Source organism: Erpetoichthys calabaricus, chromosome 12 (genome assembly GCF_900747795.2).
Source record: "Erpetoichthys calabaricus chromosome 12, fErpCal1.3, whole genome shotgun sequence".
In the NCBI taxonomy this organism is placed as follows: Eukaryota; Metazoa; Chordata; class Cladistia; order Polypteriformes; family Polypteridae; genus Erpetoichthys; species Erpetoichthys calabaricus.
In genome coordinates this window covers 82,435,720-82,451,025 of record NC_041405.2, presented here as the reverse complement: position 1 = coordinate 82,451,025, position 15,306 = coordinate 82,435,720, and positions in this window count along the sequence as shown.

The following is a 15,306-nucleotide window of genomic DNA, read 5'->3' as shown; positions in this document are numbered from 1 at the left end:
ATCTACAGATAGACGTTAAAGCTGTACTGTGCAAAGCCAAAGCCAAACAGAGATAAAGGCAATGTGGTGTCATGGTTAAGGCTTTGGACTTTACACCATAAGGTTGTGGGTTCAAATCCTACTACTGACACTGTGTTACCATGAACAAGTCACTTTACCTGCGTATGTGCCAATTGGGAAAACAAAAGAAATGCAACCAAATGTATCACCCTGTAAGTCACCTTGGATAAAGGTGTCAGTTAAATTAATAATAATTAACACTGTCCAGAAGCCTCATCGACTTCTCTAGGCTCAGTCTCATCTAGCAGAGTGGAGTCATGTTTTGTGGTCTAATAAGTTGATGTTTGAAGAAGTTTTTGGAAAAAACAGCCATTGTGTTATCTGGGCCAAAGAGGACAAGGACCATCCATGCTGTTATCAGCGTTCAGTCCAAAAGACAGCCTCTGTCTTGGTATGAGGTGTGTCAGTGTGTGTCAGTGCCCGTGTGTACCTTTGAGGGCTTTATTAATGCAAAATGATCTGTACATCATTTGGAGCAACATATGCTGCCATCCAGATGTTGTGTTTTACAAGGATGTCCCGGCATTTTCCAATAGGACAACCCAAACTGCATTAGTTTGCCGATAGCACCATCATCATTGGTCAAATTACAAATGGAAATGAAATGGCATACAGAAAGAAGGCAGCTCATCTTCTGTCTTGGTGTGCTGCAAAAAAACAGGTACTCAACCCTACCAAGACAGTGGAAGTGGTCATCAACTTACGCAAAACAGCAACCTCTTCCTCTAGAAACCAATAATTCTGTAGTCAATTTGGTGGAATACTTCCAATTTTGAGGCACAACCATCGCAAACACTCCGCTGGGGTATTAACGCCACTTCCATCATTAAGAAGACTCAGCAGCAGTTGTACTTTTTACACCAACTAAAGAAATGAAATATTTCTCTTCCATTCCTAGTACAATTCTACAAAGCCATAACTAAAAGTGTGATCACATTCTCCGCTGTTGACTGGTTTGTTTCAGCGGCAGTCCTCTCCTAAAATAAATAGCAGCATGTTGTGAGGTCTGCTGTGGTAATAACTGTCTGTGCTCTCCCTTTGTTGCAGATTTGTATGCATCTAGTGTCCTAAACCATGTCCAAAGCATGACCACCGAATCGACTCACCCAGGTCATCACTTGTTCCAAGAACTCCCCTCTGGTCAATGCTTTAGATCACTTAAAACCAACAGTAAGAGACATCTGCGTTTCTTTTCCAGAGTCATAGCCCTCACAAACCGGTACTGTAGCCTGTCCTCCTCGTTCTTTCATATGCTGTGTAGAGGTGTGTGTACAGTATATGTACATGTATGTCCGCATGAGCATACACACTCAACACACTCACGCTTTCATTGGCATATTCCCTTTGTAAATGCACTATTCTTCAGTTGTTTATAATATATATTATTTAGTAATTTGTGGGAGATGTTTTGTTTTATTATAAGCTTCTCCCAACCTACCAAGTGAAATTCCTGTGCATTAAGTCTGCCAAACAAAAGTGATTCTAATTCTTCCCAGATGACAAGTGCGTGGCTGCGTAAGCAGAGAGCAAAGGTGTCAGAATGGCCAGCCTGCAGATCTGACCGGCCTCCAATTGAGAATGGGTGGTGCAGTATGAAGTGCAAAATACAGCAACGAAGACCCCGTATAATTGTACAGCTGAAGACGTGCGTGATGGTTGAGTAACAGAAAGTTCCTCTTAGCTAAACTTAACCAATTTGTGTCATCAGTGGTCAAACCCTTAATAAGTGCTATTTAAAAAAATGGTGATGTTACACAACAGTAAACTCTCAACTGTTCCATTCTTTTCTAGAGTGTGTTGCAATCATCATAACATGAGTGTATATTTAAAAAAAAACCAAAAACAACTAAATTCACAAGGTATAACATCAAATGCTGTGGTGGTGGTGTTGTTGTGTTTTCAATATAGTACACGATTAGTGGAATTCACAAATCACTCCTGTTTTGTTTTTAATAGCATTTCCCATATTATCACAACATTTTTTGACCTTTGCAGCATCGAAATCTTCTTACATTGTGGGGAAGTAAATGAAATTTAATGAGTAGAGCCAGTATGTCCCTGCTGCAGAGAATTGTGTGTATCTAAGTAGAAGGAGAAGCGTATGGCATAGATAAGGAAATCAAGAAAGCAGAGAGGTTCCCTGCTCTGGAGAACCAGAAAGTCAGAGTGTGTGATCTCTGAGCAGCTCTTTGGGCTTTTGCTTGACATGGTGCTCTCTTTTCATCCTCCAGTTGTCAGTGTTATACTTTTATTACTTTCACCAGCTGCTTCATTCCATTGAAGCTTTGGCTTAAGTGGTTCTTCCCAATGGGGTGTTAGCTGTAGGTACAGAAGCCAGGGGCTGAGGGTCAAGTGGTTTTGAGTATAAATTAAAGAATTAAGATTGAAGAAACTGTTCACAGTGTGTAAACATCATGCAGGATGGACTGGGATGGAAGGTGGATCCTTGCCTGCCTGAGAAGCCATAACGGAAGGACAACATGAGAGTAGGCTTAACCCAGCTGGGATGGGGCAGGATTATTATCCCAGTCAGGGAGAAAGATTAATGGATGGATTGGGTAGGTTGTTTATTAAGAGCAGTTCCTCCCCCAATACAATAGATGGCAGTGCTCTGCTGGTGCTGAACCAGACCCCTGCAAGGATCCATGGGATTTGTAGTCCTGAGGAACAACCCTGTTGCGGTTCTTGTATGACGTTAGAGGGTGCTGCAGGGAGAAGGACTCTCTTGTTTTGGGTGACTTCCAGTTGACCCAGAAATGTTTCCATCGCGCTATGCCCTGGTACTGGAAGTACTCCCTGGATCCAACATAAAAGGAAGCCGTCCAGCCTCCTGCAGTGAGTCAGAGTCGGGAGGTAGACAGCAAAGCTCACCAGACTGCGAAGGAGTATTATGCATTAGACATTGTGGTGTGGACTGTAAAAAGGTATTTGGTGAATAATTTGCAACTAGGACTGTCGTGGTGTGTTTGTGTCTAGGGTTTGGGAGCTCGACGGTGTCTCCTGGTGGTCACAAGTGATAACATTTTGATTGTAATGTTTGACCAAACATGTCTGCCATTGTTACCTCTGTGAGACACTTGTTTTATAATGTGGCAGTAGCCTCTTGTTCCTGCTACTGCTCATCCTTGTCATCTCCCTACACAGTGTAAGGCTTTTTGCCTTGGGCAGCCAAGTTGGCACTGGCGCCTTGCTGGAATTTCCCCACGTCTCTCATTCTCTTTTAGTTACTGGAAATCCCCTTTCACAGCCTGGACCTTCTTGAGTTCTGTGGATTATTACATTTACATCTATTTGCTTAGCAGATGATTTTATCCAAAGAGACGTACATATGAAGTCAAACATAATTAAGTGACAGCAACCTAGGGACTGTTTTGAACAAGTATAGCAGAACAGGTTACAAAAGCTGATCACCATAAGCAAATAGTTATTAAGCTAGAAATATAAAAATTTCAATTACCAATATGGCTGATATTCGCAGAGCAAAAAACATACATGAACAATTTGACACTAATGACAGAACAGGTGGCTTCTTAAGCACATTGTGGGAGTTGGAAGTTCAAATGGAGGTGGGCAGCTCATCCACCAACTAGGAGATACATGTGAAAAGTTTCTGGATTGAGACTGGATACCACTCAGAGGTGGCATCACCCGATGCCATTCATTGGCAGACCTGAGCAGACGAGAGCAGCATAGCACTCGGGGTCTCCATTGTAGATGCCACATGGGCTGGGCGGACATCTCGGCCAGAAGAGGGGATGGTTCCTCACTCGGATGGGAGGCTCCTAACAGGCAGATAGGCATCCCAGCCAGGGAGGAGAAGGGGATCAGACCCGGAAGGAAGTACCAAAAGGGATGGACAGACAGCCGACTGGAAAGGAAAGATGTCGCTGGGGGCTTTTTACTCTCCCACTACGCTAGATGGCAGCAGCCCTGGATATCATTGCCCAGTGGGAAGCCAGCAGGGCATGGCGGGAAATGTAGTCCAGCAGAGCAACCCTGCTGGGGTCACTGGGTGCTGGAGTAGGGCATTGCGGTGGTGAGAGGAATTGCGGAGAAGAATTGGATTGTGGAGAGAGAAACCTGTGGTTTTGTTAACTTGTGGAGATATTGTGTATTTTGGATAAAATCCATCCATCCATTATCTGAACCCGGGGCTCTTAATGTGTTCATGTTGGGGTTTGGGGCTCGTTGATGCCCTGCTTTGTATCACACCATATACACAGGTATTAACCCGTTGACTATTCTGAAGGCAAGCATCAAGAATTTCAAGTTAATGTGTGATGCTGCAGGAAGTCATTGTAGCCGCCTAAGAAGAGAAGTGACACATCCATCTTGGCTAGTTGAATTTGAAACGGCGGATGCATTTTGGACATCTGCAGTAGCTTAATAGCACATACCAGTCTTCCTGCTTGTACTAAGTTGCAGTATTGGGTTTGCCAGTTCCAATATTAGTAACTACTGTTGCCAGCTTATGCTGGGCTGGTTGGTAACTGGGCAGTTGGAGATTCGTGATGTGGGATTTCTTAATCTTTCTAGAGTGTCCCCTCTGCTTGTATAGTTGACCTGATTGTATAGTTGCAGATCTCTCCTGTGGCTATTCTGGCATCTCTCATGTTTTCATATTGTACCTTTTTTATAATTGTGCTATTGAATTTTACTAAATTTAAAATCACTGTGGTTAGTAAAATCCAATTCATTTTTTAACCTGCCCTCACAATATTGTGGCCTGGTTTGCAGGTTAGGTGGGTCTATGTTTTCATTTTAAAATGAGTTTTCACTGTTGCTGTTGCTGTATATTTGTTGATTTTGATTAAAATTTGATCACAATAATGGAAAGTGCCAAAACCAGAGAGCAGTCCACTGATTGTATTCCTTCTATTCTAAGACCCTGTGTATATTTCTACCAGTCCTTGAAGAATCTTGTGAGGTTTGACATACTGGAAAGGTGAGACACGATGTTCAGTGCAGGTGAAAGCAGACTGAAACTACTGCCATCAAATGGGCACATGAAGAGGAAGAGATGGCAACGCAATCCAACATGTAAACCATATCTGCTCTGAAAGGATATGAGGCGTCAGCCACTTCAGAACTCTCAAAGGCATCGATAAACCTGGTCCATCAGAATTCTTTTGTTGAAGTGGTGAACCAGGTACTGTGTCGAGGAACACCAGCGGAAACTAAGGGGATGTGCATTTAAGACAGAAAGCAGCAGGTGCTTCTTCACAAAAGGTGTAGCGGAAATCTGGCACAATCCGACGAGTTACTTTATTTTTTTATTACAGCACCGGAGAAAGTCCAGATGAAAGCAACAAGGCCAATTCCAGCACTAAGAGGTATACAGTGGCATCTAAAAGTTTGGGCATTGTCTGTTACAGTGAATAGTAAAGTGAACAGAAGATGAACTGATCACCAAAAGGCATAAAGTTAAAGACGACACATTTCTTTAATCTATATATATAATTCACTAAGCAGCCGACCATGGCACGCAAAACAGAGACCATGGGATACGCATGACAGAGCCCCGCCCGCCAACACTAACCCTCCTCCTGCGTCATGGGATACGCACGACCGTGTCCACCCTCCCAAACTGTTTTACACCCTGCATACAGCGATTCCCATCCGTGACAAATATGCTTCTTCTTAGATGGTCCTGCAGGAACAGGGAAAACCTTTGTCTACAAAAACCTGATTCATACAATACTAAGAGCATAGTGTTTTTTTTGGCTTGCCCGCCTGCCCGCCCGCCTGACTGTTACCAGCATTCACCGCAATGTACTGGAGTGTAAGACTATCGCAGCTGCTACCTCACAAACTGTCCTTATTCCCCGGATTTCCCTGACCCCATCAGATTCAAATTTGCCTTTTACTTTTACACGCAGACAATGTCCTGTTAGATTAGCCTTTGCAATGACAATTAATAAGGCGCAGGGACAAACTTTCAAAACGATATGCCTGTATCTGCCAAAATCAGTTTTCAGTCACGGACAATTGTATGTTGCTCTCTCCAGAGTTCCATCTTTTCATTCACTCACAGTCGTATCCTCAAACCCACCCCATTTGGACAACTGTGTCTTTCAGGAAGTGTTCACCCATCAATAAATAATTATGCAGCGTATGCTACGCCGTGGGTTGGCTAGTATTTAATATTTTATTTCCATCATTTACAAGTACAAAAAACCCCAAAAATGAAAAAGACCTGAAACAAACATCTGAGCGCCTGACATGGTCAGTACTTAGTAAGACCCGCTTTGGCAAGTGTCACAGCTTATAAACACTTTTTGTAGCCAGCTAAGAGAAATTCAATTCTTATTTGGGGTATTTTTTGCTCATTCATCTTTGCAAAAGGTTTCTAATTCTGAAAGGCTCTTCCGCCATCTTACTTTGATATCTGTCCAGATTTTCAATGATGTTTGGGTCAGGAGACTGAGAGGGCCATGGAAAAAACATTAGCTTGCGGCTCTTGAGGTATTCCATTATAGATTTTGAGGTGTGTTTTGGATCATTATCTTGTTGTAGGACCCATCTTCTTTTTAACTTTGACTTTTTACAGATGGTTATGATGTTTGCTTCCAGAATTTGCTTGTATTTATCTGAATCCACTCTTCCCTCTACCAATGACATGTTCCCAGTGCCCCTAACTGCAACATAAACCCAAAGCTGCTCTATCCACCACCATGCTTAATAGTTGAGAGACGTGTTCTTTTTCTTTTTTCTCCAAACATACCTTTGCACATTGTGGCCAAAAATTTCAATTTTGATTTCATCAGTCCACAGGACTTGTTTCCAAAATGCATCAGGCTTGTTTAGATGTTCTTTTGCAGATTTCAGGCACTGAATGTTGTGGCTGGGATGCAGGAAAGCTTTTCTTTTGCTGACTCCATCATGAAAGTCATATTTGTTCAGTTGTTGCTACACAGTAGAACAGTGCACCACCACCCCATAGTCTGCTAAGTCTTCCTGAAGGTCTTTTGTAGTCAAATGGGGGTTTAATTTGGTTTTCTAGCAATCCAGCGAGCAGTTCTTTCAGAAGGTTTTCTTGGTATTCCAGACCTCCACCGTTTCTTTTAACTGCCATTTTTTATTAACATTACAAACTAAAGAAACCGCTACCCGAAAACACTTTGCTATCTTCTTGTAGCCTTCTCATGCTTTGTAAGCATCAATTATTTTATTTTTCAGAGTGCTAGGCAGCTGCTTAGAGGTGCCCCTGGCTGCTGATTGTTGGAGGTTTGATTGTAAGGTTTGACGAGTCAGAATTTCTACAGCATTGCAATTTGCATCACCTGGGGTTTTCTAACAATGGCTGTGAACAAGCCATAGTCCTGATGAGCTAATGAAGGTCTGAGACCTCAAATGTCTGGGGGTGCCCAAACTTTTGCATGGCACTCCTTTCATTTTTTCACTGTACAATTGCACAAAACAAAAACAATACACTAATCTTGCATAAAATGCTGAAAACAAATGTGTCATCTTTAACTTTATGACTTTTGATAATTAGTTCATCTTCCTCTCACTTAATTTTTCACAGTAACAGACATTTTAAGCAGGGGGGTCCGAACGTTTGCATGTCACTGTATGCTATGAGGAGACATTGAAGGATCTGAAAACTTTTCAGTTTAAGGAAATGGAGGTTAAGATATTGAAAGGTTTAAAGTTATAAAGGGAGTTAGTACAGTGGATCTAGACTGCTACTTTAAAATAAATTCTTCAACAAGAACAACAGGACACGATTGGTAACTCGGAAAGTGTACATTTCGCACAAACGTTAGAAAGTTTTTCTTCATGTGAAGAACCTTAGACACGTGAAATAAATTACCAAGCAGTCTGTTGGAGAGCAAGCTTTTAGGTATCTTCAAAAAACAACTTGATGTTTGTTCTGTACAGTCTTTGTGAATAAACTGGATGAGCTTGTTGTTCTGAATGGCTTGTTCTCATTCCAGTCGTTCTAATTTTCTAATGAGTCTTGCAGCTGAAGCAGAAAGCTAGACACTTTTCAGAATGAGACACTGGGCAACTTAACAAGTCAAGCCTGATGGACAGAAAGGCCTCCCCTCATTTGTCAAACTTCTTTTGTTCCTATATGGATTTTAGGCTAATTTTTGCAAAGTCACAATATTACGAGCAGCACTTAGTTGCTTGTAATGAACTGCTATGAGAGAAGCTGCCATTGACTTGTGTGGACCGGATGTCTCCGCACAAAGAATTGGGGACAGTAACTAAAGAGCTGATGAGCCCAAGAGCTCCATGCAGGGACGCAGATTGGCTATTACAAGACACCCTGACTTTCTCAGTGGTACCCTTTAAAAACTACAATCATTTAGCTGGCTGTTGTTTATAAATGTTGGTATTGTCATTTTGTGGTGTAAATGCTAAAGACAGTATTTTTGTAATTGTCACATTTATTTGAATCATTGTAATATTGTAGATTTGGCCTAAAGTGCTCAGAACACTACCACAAGAGTTTTAGGTAGAAAATCTAGTCAGTCAATCCCAACTAATTATTCATCTTCTCCTGTGTTGATTTTTATGAAATATAAATTCCCCATTCATTTAGAATTTTTTTAGATTAGAAAAATCATATTCAGAAAGGCTGCCAAGTACTGTATTCTTGTGCATCAGCTTCATTTGATAAGGATTAGTTATTTTTGGTATTCATTTGAAACCATGAGTAATTGTTTTTTTCAAAATGATTTACCGGTACAATTTTTGATAGGTTACTATGGTTTGGAAAACCCACAGACCACTTTGTCAGCCATTTTCTATTTCAGGCGACTACACAAATTCAATGAGTGTCACCCTATAAACATAAGATGATGAAGTAATGGTGACCCTCCTTTGGCGACTGATTCAAATGTATACACTGAAAGACATTAACTAATTGGAAGTCGCTACATAGACTGAATGTTATTACAGGCTGCTGTAAGAAAAAAATGTTAAGTGTGGATGATCTTAATAATGTTGATCAAATAAGAAAATGTCCACTCCTTTGACAGTTAAAGATGATGACAAACCCATGCTTGGTTCACCGGTCCTACCCTGGAGCTGTGCTTTGCCTCTACCTTTTGGACAACAGTGACATCAAGTAAACCATCCTTATCTTACAAGTGTACCTCTGAGATTTAGAAAAGCACATGCGTCTCAGTTGTCGCAAATAAAAATCTCTTTGAAAATTTTTAAAACTGATTTCTTTTAGTTAGTGACAAAGAGAAGCGGAGAGACCTAACTTCTTTTGTTTGAAGTCCCTAAGTCAGTGGGAGCTTCGTCCATCACAGGCCTCGTCTGCTGATGACTGGAGTCTGGGTGAGATCAATGACCAATCTCAGGTAGATAGTAACAAAATGCAGGTGGTGCTGTTGTTCCAAATGGGAGATTTGTCACTAGCGTCTGACAGATGGCGTTTTGTTGGTGGGGTATTACAACTGGACACATTTATCTAATTGTTCATATATTAAGATGGGAAATGGACTGGGTGTTTGAGAGTTATTCACTCTACCATTTTGCTTTTTTCGGATACAGTAGAGAAATGCCTTTGTGCTTCAGTGTGTTGGTTTACTACTCTGGTCTACACTGTGCTGGAATACCAAAAAACGGCTGTTAGGGAAAAGGCAAGTAATGACCCTGGGGTACAATTGGAGAGCAAGACCTTCATTTCGACTAACGAACGAGCAACCAAGTGGAAAAACTACAGTGTCTGTTAAAGCTGCTCTAGTTGTGCTAGGCATATGGATCATACTGGCAGAGAACATAAAGAAAACTTTCTTTTAAGCTGAACTCTACTATTTCCAGGGCAATTAATGAACATTTAAACTAGAGCTTGCCAGCTCATAAAACTTTGTGCATCTCCTATCCACAGCTCTGTCTGCCAGAACAAGAGAAATGGTGGCTGGAAATTCTAGCCTCTACCCTAACTGTAATTTCGATTTTGGAACATCTTATTCTCAGTTTTGAAGTTCTTGTACTTGTTCTTTTGTATTTTTTACATTCTCATTATTCTGAGGAAGCCATTTTGTGTTCTGCTTTTGGGTAGGTGCTGTGTGGCCACAGTTATGTTGTTTACTATCACAATGCCTGTTGATGGTTATGTGACAAAGAGGTCACATGACATTTTGTGTCATCTTGACAGCTCTCTCAGTCTATCTTTATTGGTGTTAGCAGAGGCTAAAAGAGGCCTCCAAAAATTAATTAGTATTAATACCTTTTCTAAAACTGTTTGAGTATCACCCTTTTTCTGCTGGTTGACATTTGACAAACAATTTTCTGATTACTTTCAGTATTCTAACCTTTGCCTGCTTTTTGATAAATTCTGCAGATTTCATTTCATTTTCTGGTTAGCACCTTCCATTGCATTTTAATTCAGCATCTGTTCAACTCTGTTCTTCAAGTCAACAGCATTATTATTTAATTCTGACTGGTGAAAGGCCATCAATATCATCAGGGAGCAGGCAAGTCTAAGGAGAACCTCCACAGACTAGGACTCTGTAATTTAATAAGTGGCCGGCCAGAGTGACCTCCTTATTCCATGTTTTCTTGCAGATAAAAGATTCTGAGCATATTACACTTATTTCTTTTAGTTATGTTGAATAATTCACCATATCATCTATGTAATACCACTTTGCAAAAATTTTGCGAATTTTAGGGAAACTGGAAATTCATATGATGTACTCGAGGACATCAGTAGAAATTAAGGAGGAGTGCATTTAAGTCTTGAGGCCAGGAAGCATGTCTTTATGCAAAGAGTTGTGGGATTCTGGAACAAACTACTAAAGACTTGCAGTCAAAGAAGAAACCTTTAAAACATTTAAGAAGAATTTACATGAGATTTTGAGACAGCTTAGCTATTAGCTAAAGAAACAGGCCTGATGGACTGAATGGTCTCCTCTCATTTGTCAGATTTCTTATGTATTTTATGATTGATTTTCACAAGTATTACAAAATTTTGGGAGATCAAGTTCTACATCATAAAAGCTTGCTTCAATAATTGTTTAAATTATCCCGTTTTTTTTCCTAAATTTTCAGAAAGTAATATGACTGGCCTGTTAAGATCATTTGTATGCTTTGTCTATCTGAGGCCAAGTTACTGGAATCATATTTTAAAGAAAACCTAAACATTGGCTTTATTCGAGCTGTCATATCATCAGTGGAAGAATGCGTTGTTCATGTTCTGATTATCAAGCTTGGAGCAGAATTACCATTGAGGCCCACAATTCTCTGCCTTTTGTCATTCTGGTCTTTCTCTATCAGAGCTGCTTTGACTGCTGAGTACATTTTAATGCTTCTTTTGTGATGTTCTTTATAGTAAATCTGTACGAGAGGCAAGCATGAATGGAAAGCAGCTTTCAGTACAGCCAATGACCATTATGAGTAATCTAAACATTTTAAATAATCATTTTTAAAAAAAGATGGGCGGCACGGTGGCGCAGTGGGTAGCGCTGCTGCCTCACAGTTAGGAGAGCTGGGTTCGCTTCCCGGGTCTTCCCTGCGTGGAGTTTGCATGTTCTCCCCGTGTCTGTGTGGGTTTACTCCGGGCGCTCCGGTTTCCTCCCACAGTCCAAAGACATGCAGGTTAGGTGCATTGGCGATTCTAAATTGTCCCTAGTGTGTGTGTGTGTGTGTGTGTGTGTGTGTGTGCCCTGCGGTGGGCTGGTACTCTGCCCAGGGTTTGTTTCCTGCCTTGTGCCCTGTGTTGGCTGGGATTGGCTCCAGCAGACCCCCGTGACCCTGTAGTTAGAATATAGCAGGTTGGATGATGGATGGATGGATTTTTAAAAAAGCAACACAATTTTATATATTTCTATAGCTTTCTAAATTGTATACTTCAATTACAAATTTTATTCAACAGTTGTTTACCTGAAGGACCCTAGATGTTAGTTTTTGATAGTAAACCTGTGACACAGAAGTGTTGTTTTTCTGTAGTTATTTTTAGTTTATGTGAGAAATAGAAGCTATTTCTGAGAGCAGGCAGGTTACAACCTATAAAGTTTAATTATATTTATCAAGGTGTGAGCTACAATGTCTTAATTTTCTTTATTTTGACTCCTTAAAGCCTAAATTTAAGAATAAGAAAGTATGGCTTCTCATGTATGCTAAAAAGATCGATCTAAGCACTAAAATAGTGAGAGCAGATCCTTTAGCATCTTGTCATGTCTTATAGATATGTTTTTTCTTTCATATATGAATTACATTTTTTATTTTTTCCAGGATTTGTGAAACCACTGACAAGAATTATGAGAACATAACTGAGTCACAATAACAAGAAATATTTTAATCTCTGCTGTCACAAGTATGACTTCTATGAAACTGAGGCTGTTATCTCCTGATCTTTGCCTTTTACACTCAAAGAACTCCATTTGTTAACTTTACTAAATAACATTTTCTCTAATATTATTTTTTCCAGTTATTTTTTCTCACAAGAGAAATATGGCACCTTGTCACCCTTGAGCACAGTTTATCTGTACTTTTTATTATAGACTGGGTTAAAAAAAAAATTTTATTTCACTTTTTGTTTTTTCTAACATATTTCATAACTGTTTTCATTCCTTTTGTTCTTGTTTCAGTATACTTCCGCATTTTATACTGTATACCTGTATAGTGAATGGATGGGATAAACAGGGTGAGTCCAGAGAAGTGTTGTCAGGTTGCCCTTTTTAATCATATTGGGAGGTTCAAGCAAAAAGGCACAAAGTATAAACTAAAGTGAAAAGAGCCCTCTTGGCTTCTCAAAGGACAAGCTCGTAAGAGCAGGTCTGGACTGCATCCTCTACTAACTCCTGGTCCAAAGGAGACACCACCATTTGGGAGAATCAGGTTTTTATAGTCTTCCAACTGGAAGGGACAGGGTCAACTGCCCTCAAGGGACGCCTTCTCAGTGCTGTGGGGAAGGAATGAGAGGATAGCATTAGCGACAGGGCCCCCTATAGCCCAGAAGGTGTTTTTCTAACGTGCATGCTTTACCATATATATACAGTGATATATATATATATATATATATTCATGGCATTCGTAGTCTGAATCACAATCTGATTGTATGGGTGGTTACCTACCAGGTAACACTTGTAGTTGGTCTGCAAATCGGCAAACATCCACCATGGTGCCCTCTTCAGTTGTGAGAAGCAGAGCCCAGAATTAGGGCGAAACACGTGTCGCGTACTCTTTGCATTATTTGACAGTAAAACTTTGCAACATTCTATGTTCTGCTTCTCGCAACTGAAGAGGGCACCGTGGTGGATGTTTGCCGACTTGCAGACCAACCACAAGCGTTACCTGGTAGGTAACCAGACACACTTCCACTCAACAAATATGTGTTTTTCTGCTGCTCCCTTTTATTTCAATATTTGTGTTCTTTCATTTTGCTTTTCTGCTTTGAAAGTTTTTTTTTTATTTGTAATTACTTATTTTTGGAAGTTGGTTTGGTTATGATATGAATATGGCATTTCATGAAATCATTTACTTTCAGATCTTTCTTTGAGATTTCTGATGTTTTCAAAAATTTGCTTGTTTCACATTTTATGAATTTAGAGCTTGAATTTCAGATTTTCTTGGACCTTGGTCTTTATCATTTCAGGGTGATCATTTTTTTCTTCTGCTTTTCATTTCCTGTTATTCATTCTTTCATTCATTTTGACATTTGGCTACAATCTGAGATTAAATTAGAACTCAGTCTGAAAAGCTTCCTTCAGCCACCTAAACCCTCTTTCATTTGCTCCTATTGTTCAATCTTTTGTTTTTCACAGCTTTCATGATTCTCTGCTTGCTGGACATCCAGAAATTAGATATTTACAAAATGTAATATTAAAAATATATTGCTTAATATGTTGGTATTTGTCATGTATGTAAACTATATAATAAGATCCTTGCCAATTTTCAAAAACTATTGCCTGATTCCTTCAGACCTTGTTATGTTAGGTCTATGAACTTTATTGTGGGTCTGTCAATCTCTAAGGGTTGCATTTTGATTCTTGATTTTCTCCTTCATTGTCTCCAATTTCATTCCTTTAAAGAAACTGCCCAGCACTTATGATGTAGTAAACATGAACGCTCTTTCTCCAAATCCAATGGCCCAGCTCAGCATTCACAACAAACCAAAATCTGGAAAAATATCTCCTAAGAAGCAAGAACAAAGATATAATTTGTAAAAAGTAGTTTTAATGAGACTTGAGAGGAACAGAAAATGAAAATAGGAAAGGGAAAACACTTTTATAATGTGTACATTACAGAGACATATTTTTTCATAAGGAAAATAAATACTTTTGAAAAATAAGCTCAGTGAAAACAGAATTGATCAAAACAGATGTATAAAGGAATTCATTCACCAGCTGAATAAGTTATGGGCAGTACTGTAAAATGAAGGCATTCTAAAGCTAACTCTATCAGTCACAATCACAGTGGTGGACTGTTGTGAAAATGGCTGTGATACTGAAGAATGTTATAATTTATCTACTTACTGTAAGTGTAAAGGGAGAGAGAGAAACGCAGAGAATAAAGGCCAGCACCTGAACACTTACCATTTACCAAGGATTACATCTACCATGATTAGTGACGTTTCCACTATGAGAGGTCTAAACAGGCTTCAAGAGGAGCCATCACGTTTGGATAATTGAGTTGTGAAACTTCCCTGTTCTTATGATGAATGATGTGCAGGATCCTTTGTATTCTTTCACAAAGCAAGTTATTTTTCCAAATAACATTTTTGCTCTACTGTACATCTGCACTTTGAATTTGGTTGTTACTATTGCATTTAATTTTTCTTGGCATTAGATGCACTTGAGTTATTTTTTTGCAAATATTAAAAAAATATTTTTTGGAATATATTGTGACTTTGCTTTAGGGTGTCTTTTGTGATTTTGTGTCATTATATTTTTTTGATTGTATATTTTCATTATTTCAATGTATTATTGTTATAATTGCTGTTGTTTGAATATTGTTTCTTGGGTGTTTGGAGTAACTACAAAATGGAAAGCTTAGTATTGACTTTAGCCAATAAACAACTTCATAGCCACCTAACTATGCAAATCATGGAGAGACACACATAGCTGCCACATTGCTTGCTGTTCCTATTGGCGGTGATTCCTCTCCACCTCAATGTGTCTGCCATATTGGAGCAGTCAAGACATGCTTGTAAGCACATAAACGCGTAGTGAGACATGTTAAGGTTTCTTGTTAAAATCAGATAGAACTTTCTTATTCATCAGTTGATTTTTACAATTTGTTATAATCCCTAGTAATGGCTGTGTCATTGGAAATCAATTG